The sequence below is a fragment of the Conger conger genome, chromosome 2, assembly GCF_963514075.1.
Source record: "Conger conger chromosome 2, fConCon1.1, whole genome shotgun sequence".
Lineage (NCBI taxonomy): Eukaryota > Metazoa > Chordata > Actinopteri > Anguilliformes > Congridae > Conger > Conger conger.
The window spans coordinates 38,201,919-38,215,481 of NC_083761.1; the positions used below are offsets into that span (position 1 = coordinate 38,201,919).

At 41.8% G+C, this 13,563-nt stretch overlaps 1 protein-coding gene across 5 annotated transcripts in view; it reads left to right on the forward strand.

Annotated features, from left to right (window-relative positions):
• The first annotated feature begins 5,258 nt into the window (after positions 1–5,258).
• Positions 5,259–13,563, forward strand: part of LOC133116733 (protein FAM135A-like) — a 120,606-nt gene continuing 112,301 nt past the window's right edge. For 3 of the 5 annotated variants that reach the window (XM_061226637.1, XM_061226646.1, XM_061226656.1), the window contains exon 1: positions 5,261–5,587. The gene's annotated coding sequence lies outside the window, so the exon portion shown is untranslated. Of the gene's footprint in view, positions 5,588–13,563 lie in introns of all 5 variants that reach the window. The other 2 variants (XR_009705901.1, XR_009705900.1) reach the window with 2 other exon arrangements.

Here is a 13,563-nt window from a genome sequence, read left to right on the forward strand (position 1 = left end):
ACCCGCTTATCCTGAACAGGGTCGCAGGGGGCTGGAGCCTATCCCAGCATACATTGGGCGAAAGGCAGGAATACACCCTGGACAGGTCGCCAGTCCATCGCAGGGCACACACTCCATTCACTTACCTACGGGCAATTTAGACTCAGCCTAACCTGCATGTCTTTGGACTGTGGGAGGAAACCGGAGTACCCGGAGGAAACCCAGACGAACACAGGGAGAACATGCAAACTCCACACAGAGAGGCCCCGGCCGAAAGGGAATCGAACCCAGGACCTCCTTGCTGTGAGGCGGCAGTGCTACCCACTGCACCATCCGTGCCGCCAGGTAAAGAAATTCAAAATTCAAAATCACCTTACCTAATTACAGGCAGACATATGCCTCATACAAGAAACTCACCTAACAGATTCTGAACCTCAGGAATTGCCTCCATTAATAGCTACAATATCACCATTGCAAACATATATGGCTCCATGCAACCCTGTTCAGGATAAGCGGGTTCAGATAATGGATAAACCAATCAGTTGTCTGTGGGCACATGACAGCCTTAGTAATGGCAAGTAATTAATCAACTCGTATGCTCCAGGATACCATGTCACATTTTCACGCTTTTTTTAACCATTCATCTAACATCTGTTTTTACAGCTTCAAAATCCATTATTGCTGCATGCTGCTTGGACCCCATTAATTACCACTTGCAATTATACATATTTCAGGGTCTAAGCACGTTGGTATAACCAACAAAAACAAATGCCTATATAACTTCAAGCATTTGACCAACTGGTGCAGACACAATCCCTTTGACAGTTGCTACCTGAATGTCCAATGAAAATATATCTTAAAAAAACATAGCCAATCATATAGCCATCAGCCAATGAGATATCAGCAATCAATCAGCGGCCAATCTTCATGAAACTTCATGGTGTATATTGACCTATGGACTTGGTAGTCCTGTATAAACTTGGAATCAGTCGGCCATTAGGGGGCGTTATAATAATAGCTTGCATGCAGACTGCAGCTCAAAGTGCTCAAAGTGTTATAGCAGATATGCAGGTATTCAAAGAATGTATCATTTGCTGTGGTTAATGGAAAAAACTTTTCCACAAGAATCAACATCACCAGCCATTCTGATTCATCCAATATGTGTCTTTACAGCTTGGAAATGAATAATTGTCACATGGTGCTTGGACCCTGTTAACTGTAGAATCTCTCCCCACCTTCAAGCGCAAACTGAAGACGCACCTCTTCAAGCAGCACCTCTCCCCGTCCCTCCCTATCTCCCTGTGAACCTTAATTGTTGTCTTTGTGATTTACTTTGTGTATCAGTATTTTTAGTTGGCTAGGTAAGCAGTGTTTGGATAGTTAAGTTTGGTCACTTTTGCTTTGTTTATTTGTTCGTGTAAAAAAAAAATAATAATAATAATAATTCAAATAGGCCCTGGTCCTTATCTTTGTTGTACAGGTAGCAGTTGAAATTGTATTTCCCTCTAGGCTCTTTCAGTGCACTTATCCCTGGTTATGGGTATGCACTTTGTTGTACGTCGCTCTGGATAAGAGCGTCTGCCAAATGCCATTAATGTAATGTAATGTTAATTACAGCTTGCGGTTATATTATTAGTGGTCAAAGCATGAAGTGCTGGAACCATATTGTTTTTGTTTCTTATTTATCATTATTATTATTCCCTAAGATGTTAAGGGCAGCGATATGTTCCTATCCTACCCCACTATCGATATGTTCCTATCCTACCCCACTATCGCAATTACACCTGAGGGTCAGATGGTGGCGCTGTAACACATCAATTTACGTTTTGGTGCACATGTCCATCTTATCTGTGAGGTCCTATCTCGTTCTGGTAGGATGACATAGGTTTTGTTTGTCAACATTATGTGCATACTTAACTATGCATAGAGAACCATCCTGAACCCATCAGTCCCCCATTTTGAATTGGTGGTGAGGCAACCCTTACCTCAAAAGAAGAGAAAATGGGCTCTACTGATCCTAAATGCATTATTCACCTAATTTGGTTAACATTAACATTATTTCATTTGTCATCTCTCTAATCACCCTCTGGAGGGTGCAATACACTACAATATTCATTACATAAATGATTATACCCCATACGCAAAAAGAGCATTATTCAAACAATTGTCAGGATCTGTTTCCCATTACATTACATTAATGGCATTTGGCAGACGCTCTTATCCAGAGCGACATACAGTTGATTAGACTAATCAGGAGACAATCCTCCCCTGGAGCAATTCAGGGTTAATGCATTAGTCTAATCAACTGTACGTCACTCTGGATAAGAGTGTCTGCCATGTGCCTAACCACTATGCTACAGGCCGCCCTGTACATGTACATGTACATTTCCCAATGGACATGGCTGGGCATGGTGGTGTTGGTGGTGACATTCAGAGAAAATAAGACAATAAAAACATAAATACCGGAATGCAGTAAGGAGTGTTAGACGTCATGCAAAGTTTCTGTGAAGCATGTAAAGGATAATACTAGTACATCAGGTCCCAGCGATGATGATAGGCCATATTCTCAGGGAGTAGTGGACAGCACCCTTGCCCCTATCATGGAACACTGCTCCTATCAGAAAGCAACCTGATTCTGGCTGTCAGTGATGACATACTGAACACTCTGAATCCTACAGAAGTTACTGTGACATCGGTAGGGAAGTGGATGTTCAGTTTTGGTCAAAAGTTTACATACACTTATAAAAAACATGTATGTCATGGCAGTTTCCAATAATTTCTACAACTCAAATTTTTCTGTGATGGAATGATTAAAGCACATACTTCTTTGTCACAAAAAACATTCAGGAATTTTGGTTATTTTCTGAATTTATTTATTATTTAAAATGTGACCAAATCTACTGTGTCAGAAATATACAGACAGCAATGCGCTTTTGGTAGCCATCCATAAGCATCTGGTAGGCTTCTGGTTGAAACTTTGACCACTCCTCTTGACAGAATTGGTGCAGTTCAACTAAATTTGTTGGTTTTCTGACACTTTGGGAAGGCCATTGTAAAACCTTAATTCAAGCCTGAGTTCACCATTTACTTACCACTTTTGATATGTGTTTGGGGTCATTGTCCTGTTGGAACACCCAACTGCGTCCAAGACCCAACCTTCTAGCTGATGATTTTAGGTTTTCCTGAAGAATTTGCAGCAAAACAGGCCCAGAGCATAATACTACCACCACCATGCTTGGCGGTAGGTATGGTGTTCTTGGGGTCAAGGCCTCACCTTGTCTCCTCCAAACATATTTCTGGTGAGTGTAGCCAAATAGCTAAATTTTTGCTTCATCTGACCACAGAAAAGGCCTCCTGACACTGACACCTGTGTTCCATCAGCTTCTAATTCATCGCAGATCTGCTTTTTGGTGGTTCTTGGTTGACTTTTGACCATCCTAACCAATTTTCCCTCAGCAGCAGGTGTTTTCTTCCTGTTCGTGTCAGTGACAGAACTATGCCATGCACTTTATACTCACAAACAATTGTTTGTACAGTTGTTTGTGAGTCAGGACCTGTAGCTACTTTGAAATGGCTCCAAGTGACTTTCCTGACTTGTTCAAGTCAATGATTTGCTTTTTCTTTCCTTGGACTTTCCCATTGTTGCGTTTGTGGCTGAGTCTAATGAGTGCATCAAACGAACTCTATTTAAATCTGCTCAGCAAAGTCACCAGCTGTAGTCAATCAAATAACTCACAAGAAGTTAAGAGGCCATGCCACAAAGCAAATTTGATTGACACAACTTTCTACCTCATCAAAATTGATCAATCAAGTTGCTGTATGTATATTTTTGACCCAGCAGATTCTGTCATATTTTAATAATAATATTTTGTCATATTATAATAAATGCATTAAACAAGCAAAATGGGCGGCACGGATGGTGCAGTGGGTAGCACTGCCGCCTCACAGCAAGGAGGTCCTGGGTTCGAAGCAAAATGCGTGAATGTTTTTTGTGGCAAAGACGTATGTGTTCCAATTGTTCCATCACAGAAAAATAAGAATTGTAGAAATCATTGGAAACTCAAGACTGCCATGATATGCATGTTCTTTACAAGTGCATATCAACTTTTGACCACAACTGTACCTGTCCCAGTGGGACTGGAACTTCCCCTTTAATCACGTTATCCTCCTGGCAAAGCCCTATTGTCGAAAGGGACCCCTCCCCATCCATCATCCATGATGCCATTTTCTGGGCAGCTAGAACCGTATTTCTCACCCAGCCTGGCACCTGGGACGCGAGCAGGTCTCCTATCAGGGCTGCCACTTCCATGCTGAACTGCATTCTGGCCCAATAACAACACTCCTCTTCTCTGTGGGTGTAAGCATTCTGCCAGAGCTATGCATTTTCAAACAGTTGGTTACTTTCTAACCTGGTGGAGCATAACAGAGACAGAGTAGCAGCCAGATGGCATGTAACAAATTTTCAGAACATCTTTTTTTTTTCTTTTCTCCAAACTGACCTGGACTGATTTTTGCACTTTAAGATATAGCTCACATAGAGTTTTGGAGTGTATTTTGGCATTTGAATGTAGAACTGAATTTTAATGCCATACAATGTGCAGATGTGTGGCTATTATTTTTACAGTTCTATGCACTGTCCACCCACGGGCCGTTCACATTTTACCGCCAAGACGATCTAATTACAGAATTCTGCATCATCACACTATTAAAAATAGACAATTGACAATAGATGTCCATGTCCATGCATTTTATCATGGCATTAAATACCACAAAACGCCTGAGCTTGCCCAATATGTTTCTCTACACGGCTAATATTTCCTTTCATGATAAACTTGAAAATGTTGCAATCCGCAAGGTACAGTTTAGTGTCAGGTTAAAATAGCTATAATTAAACTGGGCGTTCAAAACAAATATGCAGGCAGCGCATAATGCCTGTTTTGTCAGGCTATCAGCGTTTAAAATTAACTCATTTGTTATTGTTTGTTTCATTCAGGCTATTTAAATGACAAGAGCTAAACAGCTTGGATAGAAACAAACAGAATTCAACTTTGCGAACCACACCCCGGATATGAAGCTAATATTATTAAAAAATAAATAAAGATTAAATGTACAACAACTGTATTTTAGGAAGGCTTTGCTTCCATAAACCACTTGAACGACGAGGGATGCAACCATAGAGCGTCAATGTCTATGGATGCAACTTCCATAGCGATGTGCCCCCGCCTCCTGGTACCCAACGTCACCCAAATGCTCCAGAGTTAGCTAGTCTAAGCTCTATCCTACTAGTTCAGTTAGCTAGCCTAGCTAGTACGTTACCTACCATCGCGTACTGGAATGATTATGGCTGCTAGAAGGGGATAAAACTGGCTTGAATAAAATGGCTAGCTAGCTAGCCGCAATATATTTATGGCCGTATAAAAATACCAAAGAATTGTTGGGGTGACCGTCATTATAAGCTGGATGTAATATAATATATATATTTAGCATTCATCCCGAAGAAAAAAAAACGTGCAGCCGTATGCCGCGACAGGCATGAGAAGAGAGCAGAAGACTCTTCACTAAACAAATTCAGCCCGGTGTCTTGGCCTTGTACTCTGCGACTGAATAGGTATGCCAACGTTAGCTAGAAGTTCCTGTTAGCTTCTTTAACAGTAAGCTATATATTCGTTTTTTGTTACGTTGTGTATTGTGACTTCGGTAACGTGATTGCTTGCGAGCTAGTAATGTCAGGGGCTGACTCCACGCTTTGCGTCCACACAACATTTGTTTGATAGTTAGCTAGCTCTAGCTTAGTCAATTCTCCAACTCATGTCTGATCAGAATTGCACCTCGACCAAAAGCAAAAAGTGTAGTCCACCGAGTTGACTAGCATTAGTCTAGATAGCTACCCATGCACAATTATCGTACTAGTTAGCTAGCTAGCTACAAACCATTTAGCTATAAGTTAGCTAACCTACGTTCGCTCATGACATTACATAGATACGCGTCATAACTTAAATAGCCAACCTTGTGAGGTTTGACAACAAGCTACTTGCATCCGAACTGTTGTTTTTAAGCGTTAGCGTTCACTAGGCTAGCTATTTGGTTAGCTAACGAGTAGCTCATAGCTAGTACTATATACAGGGAACCTGTCATTGGAAAATAGAATCTCACGTCGTTAGGTAGCTACCTGTTGTTGGCTAACCAGCTAACCTAATAGTAGTAGCTGCCCGTGAGAATCGTCCATTGTATGCAAGCTTGGGCAAGTATGAGTTGACCCAACATGGGTAACGTTATTTAAAGAGATACTATTGTGTCATTCCTTGGGGAAAAAAAAGACATTGTGGGAGTTGACCACCCTAATACTGCTCAAGCTTTGTGTAAATGTTCTTTATATATTCAATAAACAGAATCCAAAATATTAGCCTCATTGGATTTGTCATTCAAGAGATATTGGCTCTTAAATAAGGGGTGGGTGGCACCCAAGAATTTACTCCCGAGTGGATATTGACTGCGGTCATGCCATCCGCACTTCGAAAAACGTTGGTCAAACTACATTTACATTTTACATTTTAGTCATTTGGCAGACGCTTTTAATCCAAAGCGACTTACAAGTGCCTCGGTTCTACCATAAGTCAAAGCATCACATCCAGAACTAGCAAAATACACATGAAATGCTGTTCTAAACATAGTTGTCATCATAAGTGAAATTTATTTTATTTTTATTTTTTTGGGGGGGGGGGGGGGGGGGGGGTTAGACAAGGATAGGGATATCAGAAAGGAGGGGCAGGGGAAATCAGGAGGGAGGACTAAGGTAGAGTTTGAAAAGGTGGGTTTTGACTATCCGCGCTGAAAACTACACTACTCGCACGTTAATTACTCCAAATGATATCGTTTGGTTATTTTGTTCGCTTTTCTAGTAAGTTAATACAAATAATAACCGTGAATACTCAAAACGGGTAATTCTGTTTAATGCATGACGATTTTTAAAACTCAATCAAACTGTTCAAGAAGCCCCAAGACCATGCCAGGAAGATATGGTGTTGATTGCGTGGCTTTTTAACTGTACAAATTTGGAATTATGGGATTGCAAAGTCGTCCAAAATGGTAATTGTATTCAATACATGGCACTGTTTGAAAAGTAGCATGCCATTTATATATGTCATTGATTCTGAATTTTTAATGTACAAATTTGCAATTATAGGATGGCAAATTTGACAACATTTTAATTGTATTAAATAATTTAAATCAAAGGAATCACCACTATGTTCTAGAAGAGGACCATCCCCAGTATACATCCCATTGATTCTGGGCATTTTCACTGTAGGAATGTGGAATTATGGCGTACCAAATTCCGCCATAATGGCAATCAAGTTCAATTACTTCCCAGACAATTAAGAAACCCAAAAATAATCATTAATTTCAAAATATTATTGACAATTTCTTTCTATGTTCATTGATCATTTTTCATTTGTGACAACTGTTTTCTTTCTCTGTGAATGGGATTTCAATATGAAACACTTATCTGTTTCCTTGTTTGCTATTTGAGATATATAAATGTATTACTATTCAAGAATTCAACTGCATTGTCTGCTAGGAAGAAAAAACCTGAGAAACATGAAATAATATGCAACTATGTTTTTTTGTTTTTTTCTGTTTTGGCGCATTCATTAAAATGCAGTAAGAATTTGGCTGTCTCGCTTGCCTCTGGCTATCCAAGTAATTCCTGACAGCCTCAATCAAGTTTTTGTCTGAAAAGTGGTCTATTATTTAAAATGTATAATTTGTCTGTATCATTATCATTCTCTATGTCATTTGATTTAAATTATTGAATACAATTTAAATAGTGGTATGTATTGAATTGAATGGCATATAGAGCGGCGTTTGCGATCCCATAATTCCAAATTTGTACAGTAAACATTCACGGAATTAATAGTATATAGAGTCCCTTCCAAAGGTATTGGAACAGCAAGGCCAATTATTTAGTTTTTGCAATACACTGAATACATTTATGATAATAAATACAGGGTTATGATGAGAAGATGAACACAAGAAAAGAGTGCAGAATTTCAGCTTTTGTTTCCTGGTATTTACGCCTAAATGTGTTAAACTGCTTAGAATATACCACCTTGGCTATCAGACCACCAAATTTCTAGGTGAGCAAAAGTATTGGAACAGAGTATTTACATAAATGAAAGTAAATAACACTTAATATTTGGTAGCATATTTCTTCCATGCAATAACTGCATCAAGTCTGCGACCCATTGACATCACCAAACTGTTGCATTCTTCTTTTGTGATGCTTTCCCAGGCTTTTACAGCAGCCTCTTTCAGTTGTTGGTTTCGGGGGGGTTTTCCCTTCAATCTCCTCTTCGGGAGGTGAAATGCATGCTCAGTTGGGTTAAGGTCTGGTGCTTGACCAATCTAAAACCTTCCACTTCTTCCCCCTAATGATGTCCTTTGATGCATTTCTCCGTAAGTTGGCAGACATGTTTTTGTAGACTTCTGAATTCATCCTGCTGCTACCATCATGAGTTACATCATCAATAAAGATTAGTGAGCCCACCCCAGAAGCACCCATGTAAGCCCAAGCCATGACACTTCCTCCACCGTGCTTCACAGATGAGCTTGTAAGTTTTGGATCATGAGCAGATCCTTTCTTTCTCCACACTTTGGCCTTTCCATCACTTTGGTAGAAGTTAATCTTGGTTCCAGAACTTTTGTGGCTCATCTCTGTACTTCTTTGAAAAAAGTCTAATCTCGTCTTCTGATTCTTACTACAGATGAGTGGTTTGCATCTTGTGGTATAGCCTCTATATTGCTGCTCACTAAGTCTTCTTCGACCTTCACCCCTGCCATGGGGAGATTGTTTGTGATGTCATCGACTAATGTTTAGGGTTTTTTCTTCACAGCTCTCACAATGTTTCTGTCATCAACTGCTGTTGTTTTTCTTGGTCGATTTGTTCGATTTTTGTTGCTCAGTACACCAGCAGTTTCTTTTTCAGGACATTCCAAGTTGTTGTTGGTTTATCTTTTCTAACACAAATGCAGTCTTCGCAGGAAAAACCCAAGGCTAAACCCAAGATTAGACATTCAGAATTGTTTATTGTTTAACCAATCAATTTAACAGGACACATCTGGGCAGCAAAAAACACCTGTCAGTCACATATCCCAATATTTTTTCTCACCTTAAAACTGGGTGGTCTCATACAAAAAGTGGTTAACAAATCTAGATACAAATACAAGGAAATAAAAGCTGAAATTTGGATCTGTCATCTCATGTACATCTGTGTAGCAAAAACAAAGGAATTGACCTTGTGGTTTCAATACTTTTGGAGGGGACTGTATATATTCCTATACAATATCAAATATATACAAAGATCATATATTTTATAATATCTAATATATACAAAGATGGTGTATTTTATTTACTTTATTGGATTGATGGGTATACAAATGTCATTTCAAATCATACATTTAAAAAGTAAAGTAGCATTTTGAGTGAAACCAAAACAATTAATTTTCATGTTTAATTATTTTGTTTAAGTTGATCAAGGATGCATGCAGTAATAGATTGCAGTGGTTATACTGGTAACTGCAATCAGACTCTTCCATTTAAGGTAATGGAGGTGTTACAGGTGTGTAAAGATGTGTGAATTTAAGATAACTAGAACTGTTGTATAAACAGAACCCACCAAAGTTACCAAAAGCTAATTCTTTCAAGGAAAGTTGATTAAGGATGTAACTTCAAAGCATCCAAAGTATAGGGTTGGATAGGTTGAATTTGTTTCCGGACAGGTGTATCTGTGCCAAAAAAGGCCAAATTGAATTTTCAATTCAGTTCAGTTCAGTTCAGTTCAGTTCAGTTCAGTTCAGTTCAGTTCAGTTCAGTTCAGTTCAGTTCAGTTCAGTTCAGTTCAATTCAATTCAATTCAATTCAATTCAATTCAATTCAATTCAATTCAATTCAATTCAATTCAATTCAATTCAATTCAATTCAATTCAATTCAATTCAATTCAATTCAATTCCCCAAGACTACGCCTAGGGCAACAGTGGCAAGGAAAAACTCCCTGGAAACAGGAAGAAACCTTGAGCAGAACCTGACTCAGTAGGGGAACCCATCTGCCGCTGGTTGACACCGGTTTGTAGAAACAATGGTTTTAAACAGAAAACCAGATTAAATAAAAGATAAAAGTACGTAAATGTCCAATAACTTGTAGCTCAGATGAGGTTGAGGGATGGCAGGAGGACCAATGGGTGGCACTGTCAGGCAAGGGGACAGGCTTGGTGCTACAGCTGAATCAGCAGTGGCAGGAGGGAGTTGTACGGCTGGTCTTGGACTGGAGCTCCGGGCCTGGAGGGGGTGCGCCGGAGAAGTTGGGCTAGCGCTCCGGGCAAGTGCTGGGAGTGGGGAGAAGAGGAAAGTAACATTGTTAGATAGTAATTGTTCAATCACAGCAGGAGGGAGCGGCACCTACGTGTGATAAGGAGAACCCCGGCAGAATAAGGCTATGGCAGCGTAGCTAAGGGAAACAGAGGCAGTGGCCAACACAGCCATGAGGGCAGGCTTGAGATGGTCACCACCAGACCATGACTGGTTATGCTTAACACAGCACTACCAACAATGATCCACTGACAGCACTGACCACCAAGTCCACCAGAAACTCTATAGCTTATGCCAGCCACCCACTCCTGCCCCTCAACTGTAGGACAGACTAAAGAGATACGTTTTTAGCCTAGCTTTAAATAAGGTGATAGTGTCTAGGAATAACAAGGAGGCCTGCACCCTGCGAACGGAGTATTCGTGAGTATAAGGGAGTATAAGGATGAAGTAAATTGTTTAAATACAGAGGGGCAAGCCCATGTAAGGCTTTAAAAGTCAGAAGTAGTATTTTGTAATCTATTTGGAACTTAACAGGCAGCCAGTGAAGTGAAGCTAACACTGGGCTGATGTGCTCAAATCTCCTTGTTATATTTACATTTACATTTTAGTCATTTGGCAGATGCTTTTAATCCAAAACGACTTACAAGTGCATAGGTTCTTCCACAAGTCATGGCATCACATCCATAACTAGGAAAATACATAGGAAGTGCTGTTCTAAACATGGAGTCATCATAAATTATCTTTTCTTTTTATTTATTTTTACATTACATTACATTACATTATATTACATTACATTAATGGCATTTGGCAGACAGTCTTATCCAGAGCGACGTACAACAAAGTGCATACCCATAACCAGGGATAAGTGCGCTGAAAGACCCTAGAGGGAAGTACAATTTCAACTGCTACCTGTACAACAAAGATAAACAAACAAACAAACAAATAAACAAACAACAAAGCAAAAGTGACCAAACTTAACTAGCCAAACACTGCTTACCTAGCCAACTAAAAAGACTGATACACAAAAAAGTAAATCACAGAAACACAACAATTAAGGTTCACAGGGAGGTAGGGAGGGACGAGGAGAGGTGCTGCTTGAAGAGGTGCATCTTCAGTTTGCGCTTGAAGGTGGGGAGAGATTCTACAGTTCTGACCTCAACGGGGAGTTCATTCCACCACCGTGGAGCCAGAACAGACAGTAGTCGTGAGCGTGAGGTGGAAGTTCGGAGACGGGGAGGTGCCAAACGGCCTGTGGAGGCTGAACGAAGAGGTCTGGCAGGGGTGTAGGGTCTGATGATTTTTTGTAGGTAAGCTGGGGAAGACCCCTTAACTGCTTGGAAGGCTAGCACCAATGTTTTGAACTTGATGCAAGCCATGACAGGCAGCCAATGGAGGGAAGTAAGCAGGGGGGTGACGTGAGTATTTGGGAAGGTTGAAGACCAGACGAGCTGCTGCATTCTGGATGTTGGAGTGGTCTGATGGCGGACGCTGGGAGGCCAGCCAAGATGGTTCTGTCCCGCCTGCAGTAGTCCAGGCGGGACAGAACCATCGCTTGGACCAGGAGCTGAGTCGAGTAGGGGGTGAGAAAGGGGCAGATTCTCCGTATGTTGTATAGGAAGAACCTACATGACCGGGTCACCGCAATGTTCTCGGAGAGGGACAGTCTGCTGTCCATCACCACGCCGAGGTTTCTTGCACTGGGTGATGGCGTGAGTGTGGTATCCCTGAGGGAAATGGAGAAATCCAGATGAGGAGAGGTATTAGCAGGGATGAGTATCATTTCAGTCTTGCCTGGGTTGAGCTTTAGATGGTGGTTGTCCATCCAGCTCTGGATGTCACTCAGGCAAGCAGAGATATAGGCTGAAACCTGCGTATCAGATGGTGGGAACAGTGGTAGGATGTGCAGTGATCACAGGGAACGAGTGTAAAGAGAAAAAAGAAGCAGGCCTAGGACTGACTGATGGGGGTCTAGCAGGTTGTTGTTAGAAAAGAAAGAAGAAAGTTGAGTAGAAGCGGCTCGTTCTATGGTTTTAGAAAGAAAAGGAAGAAGAGATACCGGGCGGTAGTTCTGGATGATGGAGGGATCCAGAGTAGGCTTTTTTTAGCAGCGGAGTGATGTGGGCCCTCTTGGAAGATGATGGAAAACAGCCAGAAGACAGGGAGGAGTTGACAAGGGAGGTGACAAATGGGAGAATGTCAGGTGTGATAGTCTGGAGAAGAGGGGATAGGGTCAAGGGCACAGGGTGTAGGGCGGTGGGAGAGCAGGAGTTGAGAAACATCAGAGTCTGTAAGGGGGGAGAAAGTGGAAAGGGAAGGGATGGGCCTAGAGGGGGTGAAGGGCACAGAGAGGGGGGCGGTGGTTGGAAAGGAACTGCGGATGTCTGTGACCTTCTCATCGAAAAAATCAGCAAAGTCATCAGCAGCGAAGGAGGACTGAGGTGGAAGAGGCGGTGCGTTGAGGAGAGAGGAGAAAATAGAGAACAGTTTCCGGGGGTTAGAAGTGGAGTTCTGAATTTGTGTTTGATAGTATTTTGCTTTGGCGGCAGTGACAGCGGAAGAGAATGCCGCCAGGAGAGACTGGTAAATTGTGAGGTCTGAAGGGTCTGTGGATTTTCCCCACTTCCTCTCCGCTGCGCTGAGGCTGGCCTTGGCGGGAGAGAGGGTGTCAGATATCCAAGGACTGGGTGGGATGTGCGAGGTGGCTTTGAGACGGGGACAGAGAGAGTCAAAGGCGGAGGAGAGAGCTGAAAGGAGGGTGGCAGATGCAGAGTCAGTGGGGAGTTTGGAGAAGGATTCGAGAGGGGGGAGTGAGGCGGTGACAGTGGTGGCAAAGGAAGATGGTGAGAGGGAGTGGAGGTTACGGCGGGCTGAGGAAGTGTGTGCAGAGGGGTAACCGTGAAATTGGAGCTTGAGCAGTTCCTCACAAAGACAAGGTCTAGGATATTGCCTGCCTTGTGGGTTGCAGGGAGAGGCCGAAGGAGTGGAGTAGCGGTAGGAAGGCAGCAGCCTGGGAGGCTTCAAGGTGGATGTTGAAGTCTCCAAGGAGAATCAGTGGGGTGCCATCCTCAGGGAATGAGCTGAGAAGGATGTTTTTAATATGTGCATCAAACGCAAGATCTGTAACACCATCTCAAGGACTTGGGCCCCACTACCATTATCTCAGTCCTATCTGAGTTTAGCAAAAGAAAGTTATGATTCATCCATTTCTTTATGTCTTTAA